Source organism: Acomys minous (assembly GCF_964271855.1).
Source record: "Acomys minous genome assembly, chromosome: 12".
In the NCBI taxonomy this organism is placed as follows: Eukaryota; Metazoa; Chordata; class Mammalia; order Rodentia; family Muridae; genus Acomys; species Acomys minous.
Window position 1 is genome coordinate 13,434,884 of NC_140493.1, and position 6,822 is coordinate 13,441,705.

Here is a 6,822-nt window from a genome sequence, read left to right on the forward strand (position 1 = left end):
CTTGAAGTCACTTAAGACTTCTGTGCAGGGGGCTGGAGAGATGGCTCAGTGGTTAAGAGCAATGTCTGTTCTTCCAGAGGTCCTGAGTTCAATTCCCAGCAACCACATGGTGGCTCACAGCCATCCATAATGAGATCTGATGATAAAGTACTCATATACAATAAATAAAAATTAAAAAAAATTAACCTGCAGGGCTGGGTGGAGTGGTGCACACCTTTAATGCCAGCACTCAGGGAGGCTGAGGCAGGTGGATCTCTGTGAGTTGGAGGCCAGCCTGGTCTACAAAGCGAGTCCAAGACAGCAAGGACTCTATTAAGCAGAGAAACTCAGTCTTGAAAAACAAAACAAAGCAACCAAACAAAAAAAACTTAACTTGCTATTCTACTGTGTACTCAGCCCTTTTTCTTTTTTCCCCCTAAACTTATTTTTGAAACAGGGTCTCACTATGTAGCCCTGTCTGCTGTCTGTCTGGAACTCACAGAGATCTGCCTCCTAAGTGCTGGGATTAAAAGCTCTTTTTTAGTTTAACCTGCCTTTAAAGAGCAATGTAGCTGGGTGGTGGTGGCACACACCTTTGATCCCAGCACTCTGGAGGCAGAGGCAGGTGGATCTCTGTGAGTTCGAGGCCAGCCTCGTCTACAAAGTGAGTCCAGGACAGCCAAGGCTACACAGAGAAACCCTGTCTCCAAAAACAAAAACAAATAAAGAGCAATGTAACAAAGAGCATTAATATGTCTTGGATTCCCATGCAATCAGATTTTACTGACTAAACTGGCACATAGCTTTGATCTGAAATTATATATTCTGATCCAGAGTCATTAGTGTATGTGCTGTTGTAATCATTTGCTGAAAATAGTCAACAGTTAAAAGCAACCTTATACAACGAATACCTAGTATAAGTGTTGCCAAGATGTGGAGTTTGCTTGCCACTTTTGTTTACTATTCTGTGCTAGATGGGAACAGTAATGTAGTTTCTTCCTTGTAAAAACTCTTTACAAATTCTGTGATGAGTGTCTCGTTCCTTCCCCATGTGATACTTTCTGTGCTGTTCAATAAATACGGAGCAAACTCCGGAGGCCACAAAAGCAAAGCCCTTTGTTAAGGACAGATGGAAGACACAGGAGGAGATGTGAAGAATTCAAATGTGAGTTCACTCTTGGTCAAACTAATTCAAGAGGAAGTCTGCATTTTCATTCCTTAATGCATTTTTAAAAAGGAAAAAAAAAACCACACATTTAAATTCTATGCTTATCAATGTTTGGGTTTCGGCCTGTCTGTTTATTCTGCTCCTTTTTCCTCCCACTGTGGTCCCATACTCACCTATATAATGTATCATCTGATACCAGTCGTCTACAACTGTCCTTGTGGCCCTCCGGGGTGACCCTAGCACCTTTTAAATTTACCTTTAGTTGCAGAAGCTGCCTTTGGGAGTAATGTGCAGGCTGCTAGGGGCCCCCAGCACTTCTGACTATTTTTTGTTTGTTTGTATGGTTGGTTGGGTGGGTGGCTTTTGTTATTGTTTTGAGACAGAATCTTACTGTGTAGCCCTGGGTGGCCTGTTACTCCTGATGTAGATCAAGACGGCTTCAAACTCATAGAAACTCTGCTTCTGACTCCCATATGCCGGTAATGAAGGCATGTGCTATCATGCCCAACCTGTCCTATAAGTTTTTTGTTTTTTTTTTTATATTTAAAGTCTGTTTTTATTACACTTATTTATGTGTGTGTGGTAAACCATAGCACACGTGTGGAGGTCAGAGAACAGCTGACAGGAATCAACTCTTTCCTTCTACTGTGTAGGTCCTGGGGCTTGGTGGCAAGCACTTTTACCGGCTGTGCCATCTCACAGGCCCTTTATCAACTTTTAAAAATTATTTTATGCCAGGCATGGTGGTGCATGCCTTTAATCCCAGCACTTGGGAGGGGGCAGATCTCTGTGAGTTCAAGGCCAAAGTGGTCTACAAAGTGAGTTCCAGGGCAGCCAAGGTTACACACAGAGAAACCCTGTCTCGAAAAACAACAACAAAAATTAAAAAAAAATATATATATAATGTATGTAGATGTTCTACTTACCTGTGTATCAGTGCCCTGCATGTATACCAGGTGCCATCTGAGAGCAGAAGAGAGCATCATCACCCTGGATTTTGAGTTACAGAAGATTGTAAGGTGCCTTGTAGGTACTAAGAATCGAACCTGGATCCTCTGGAAGAGTGACCAGTGAAGACAGAATGAGCCAGAAAATGAGAAAAGGTGAGAAGATTAGAGCAGATTGCTAAATTAGTTTGAGGACAAGCAGAGAAATTCCGGGCCAATAGCGAAGATTAAATAAGCCAGCTGGGCGAGGAGTTTGAGCCAGAACAGCTGAGTTGAACCAGCCAGCCCAGAGCTCAGAAAGAACAAGTAAGGGTGAGCTCATTAAGCAGTTAAGTGTCAGAGGCTGAAAACATTCTAGGTCTAGGTTAGATTGTATGGAGGCTAGAAGCTTCCAGGACTAGGCCTAGGTTAGCAGAAGGAGGCAGTAAACCTCCAAACAACAACTGAACAGTAGAATAAAAGCTACTTTTATAAGCTAGTGTCCTTAACTATTGAGCCATCTCTTTAACCCCATCAGGGTTTGAATTTAAAAAATTACATTTATTTGTGTGCTAGTATGTGGGTATGAATATCCAAAAGTCAGATAATAACTTGTGGGAATCAGATATTTCCTCCACCATGTGGGTCCTGAGAACTCAAAGCAACATGTTTGGCAGCAAGCATTTTTGTCCGGTGAGTTCTCTGTCTCTCTGTCTCTGTCTGTCTGTCTGTCTGTCTCCCCCCCCCCCCTCTCCTTTCCTCCTCTTCTTCTGAGACAGGGTTTTAGTATGTATTATGTATCCAAAACTGGCTTGAATATGAGATTCCTCTGCCCCAGTCTCCCAGGTGTTGGGAATCCAGGAATGAACCAATACACAGAGATTCATGAGGTTTTCAATCTGGGGCAGGTGGAGGTCAGCCTTGGTGAGAGCCATGGGACTCCAGTACCCTACGCTTTTCCTTTCAAACCCTGGCATGACAAAACAATTGCTGCCCCAAGCCTCTGGCAGGTAAGGCCAGCAATCAGGTAAGGCCAGGGCTAGCCTCCTCGACAGTTTTGGCCTGTCTGTTTATTCTGCTCCTTTTTTCTCCCACTGTGGTCCCATACTCACCTTATGATATATCATTTGTTGTCTACAACTGCCTGGGTGGCCTTCCTGGGAGACCCTAGCACCTTTTCAATTTACCTTTAATTTTATGAAGCTGAGTGTGGTGGTGCACACCTACAATCCCAGCACTTGGGAGGCAGAGGCAGGAGGATTTCTGTGAATTCTAGGCCAGTCAGCTCTACAAAGTGAGTCCAGGACAGCCAAAACTACACAGAGAAACTCTGTCTTGAAAAATATAATAAATGCAGACACTGCTTTTGGGAGTAATATGCAGGCTGGCAGGGGCCCCGGCATCTATGACTATTGAAATGAGGGCCTGCGCCTTTAATCCCAGCACTCAGGAGGCAGAGGCAGGCGGACCGCTGTGAGTTCGAGGCCAGCCTGATCTACAAAGTGAGTCCAGGACAGTCAAGGCAACACAGAGAAACCCTGTCTCGAACAAACAAGCACAAAAATAAAGCCGAAATGAGGGGCAGGGAGTGAGTAGCCAAGAGTTTTCTGGGTGAGTGTGTATTGGGGTTAAAGAGTTAGTTGGTGTTGGCAATATTGAAGAAGACTTTGGAGACCAGTGGTTCTCAACCTTCTCAGTGCTGTGACCCTCTGATAAAGCTCCTTATGCTGTGATAACTGCCAACCATAAAATTATTATGATTATAATTTTCAAGACAGGGTTTCTCTGTGTAGCCTTGGCTATCCTGGACTCACTTTGTACAGCTGACTGACCTAGAACTCACAGAAGTCCACCTGCCTCTGCCTTCCAAGTGCTGGGATTGTAGGCCTGCACCACCACGCCCAGCTTCATAAAATTATTATTTATTGCTACTTCCTAACTGTAATTTTGCTGCTGTTATAATTTGTAATGTAAATACCTCTGCCTTCCCATGGTCTTAGGCCACCCCTGTGCAAGGGCTATTGAATCCCCCTCATAGGGGTCACACCATCCCACAGGCTGCTTTGAAGACGTTTTCTTGGGGCAAAAACGTGGCAATTTCATGAAGAGATATTGTTTTAAGGTATCAATTTGAGGCTTGATACCTACGGCAAGGACTTTGAAAACAGAAAAAGGCTGGGTATGGTTGGGGAACTGATACTGAGCATTGGGAAGTGTGTAGGCAGCTGGAAGAGGCAGGTGTCTCTGGAGGAAGGTGGTGTGAATGGGCAGGTTTGGAGTCTATCATATGATTAATATACTTTTTCCCCCCTAGGAGAAGCCAACTCAGGCCTTAGCTGGCCATCACCAAGACACAGGAAGTAGAATCAGAAATGGAGGACAATGAAGACCAAAACACTGCCTCTATACCAACAGGCTAGGTAGTATGTTTCAGGAGTGTCCATCCATTGTAAGCTAAGGCCATTGTGCCACTGTGGGCCACTCTGCTCTATAGGGATGTCCATCCATCTCAAGTTGAGGCAGTTGTGTCATCCTGGGTTACTGTGCCTTGTAAGGTCTGTAGGATATGGATGGTTAAGATAGTGCATAACTGGGTTAGACATGAACACTGAAATATTGAGGCAGCAGTGTGCAAGATGACAGGCATTTGGATTTTTTTTTCCCCCCAAGACAGGGTTTCTCTCCGTAGCCTTGGTTGGTCTGGACTTTCTTTGTAGACCTGGCTGGCCTCGAACTCACAGAGATCCACCTGCCTCTGCCTCCTGAGTGCTGGGATTAAAGACGTGCACCACCAGGCATGCCTGGTGTAATGCCTAAGTGTAATGGTTGGGTAAAAGGATAAATGGAGGGAGCTAAGGAGCTTATGGACTAAGAAGTGTTTTCTTGGAGGAGGCCTGAACTGGTTGAGCAAATGAACATCTGAGTCTACAAGTCCCTGGGGAGAAGAAGCCAACAGCAGGTGTCTGGGAGATACTCGGTTTGGTGGCAAGATACTTGAGCATAGATTGGAAAGAACCCTTGCCAGGATCGAAGTTTTGTTGTTTTTTGTTTTTAGGTAGGAACACTGGGCCCCCAGTGGTCATGGAGAGGAATGGGGTAGAGGGTCCTTATAGTTTCTAGAAGAGGCAATGCCTGGGATTCAGGTACCACGTCAAACTAGCCAGTCACCATTCCTTCCCTTAATGGCTTAGAGAGGAGTTTTAGTGATTGACAGAAGTCAACTCAAGGAAGTTCATACACAAATTATAAGCAGAAAGCATTTCACAGCCCACCTGGCCGTGGCAATGGAGAGTGACGGCTCTGTTTCTGGGCATAGAACGTTCCTGGAAAAGCCTTTCCCTCTTGCCCCTATTTATTTATTTATTTATTTATTTATTTATTTAGGTTTTTCGAGACAGGGTTTCTCTGTGTAACAGTCCTGGCTTTCCTGGACTCGCTTTGTAGACCAGGCTGGCCTCAAACGCACATCAATCCACCTGCCTCTGCCTCCCGAGTGCTGTGATTAAAAGCGTGCTCCGCCATTGACCGGCTCTTTTTTTTTTTTTTTTTTTTTTTTTTTTGGTTTTTCGAGACAGGGTCTCTCTGTGTAGCCGTGACTGTCCTGGCCTCACTCTGTAGACCAGGCTGGCCTCGAATTCACAGAGATCCACCTGCCTTTGCCTCCGGAGTGCTGGGATTAAAGGCGTGCGCCACCACACCTGTCCATCTTCTATTTTTATTTTATTTTTTTCTCTGCATAGCCCTGGCTGCCCTGGAACTCGCTCTGTAGACTCAGAGATCTGCCTTTTGCCTGCCCTTGCTCCTGAGTGCTGGGATTAAAGGTATTTCCCTTACGTGTATCTGTACACCACGTACAAGCAGTGCCCTCCGGTGGCCAGGAGAGGGCGACAGATCCCCTGGAACCAGAGTTTCAGCCGTAGGATTCTGGGACCCCCAACTCAGGTTCTCTGGGGCGAGGAAGTGCCCAGAACTATTAAGCTATCTCTTCAGATAGGCCCTCACGCCAGGCCTGTTTTATTTATTTATTTATGTTTTTTGAGACAGGGTTTCTCTGTCCTGGACTCTCTTTGTAGACCAGGCTGGCTTCAAACTCACAGAGATCTGCCTGCCTCTGTCTCCCAAGTTTATCTCCCTGAGATTGTACACCTACAGCACTGACTGGACCTCTCATTCTTGAGTTTGGTTTCATTCCTTCTCCAGACCCTGCAGGTGGGGGGAACCGGATGCTAGTGGGTAGCCTGTCTTTCAGTTCCCACAGAAACTAAATTCATCTACAAACAAGCTTTGATTTCCCTGGTAAAGGGCCTTTGCCACTTTTGCTACCTATTCTGTGTCACTGCGAAAGGCCTGCCTAACCCCCTGACCTCCAGGGTGATCCAACCTCCCCGGAAGGTGACCCATACTGGGACACGCCACAAATGATTTTTTTAGTGCAGGTGTTGGACATCCCACCCACACAAGAAGGTAATATCTAGTGGCCCTTTTTGCACTAGGAACTTAAAAAAAAAAGTCTGTAAAGTCTCTCCCTTGGCCACTGTAAGGCTGGCAGCGTTTGAGACGAAACCCTGGCCTCCTAGCTTGGCCCTCTAGGTTTGGGAGACTGGCTGGACAAGGCCTGGGCTCCTCTGGCTTGCTTCAGCCAGACTGAGCTGGAGCCTGGAGCCTCGGAACCACGCCCCTGACCCTCGGGATTAGGATCTCCCAAGGGTGACGTCCAGGCCTCTCTTCACTCCGGGGCCTCAGTCCCGA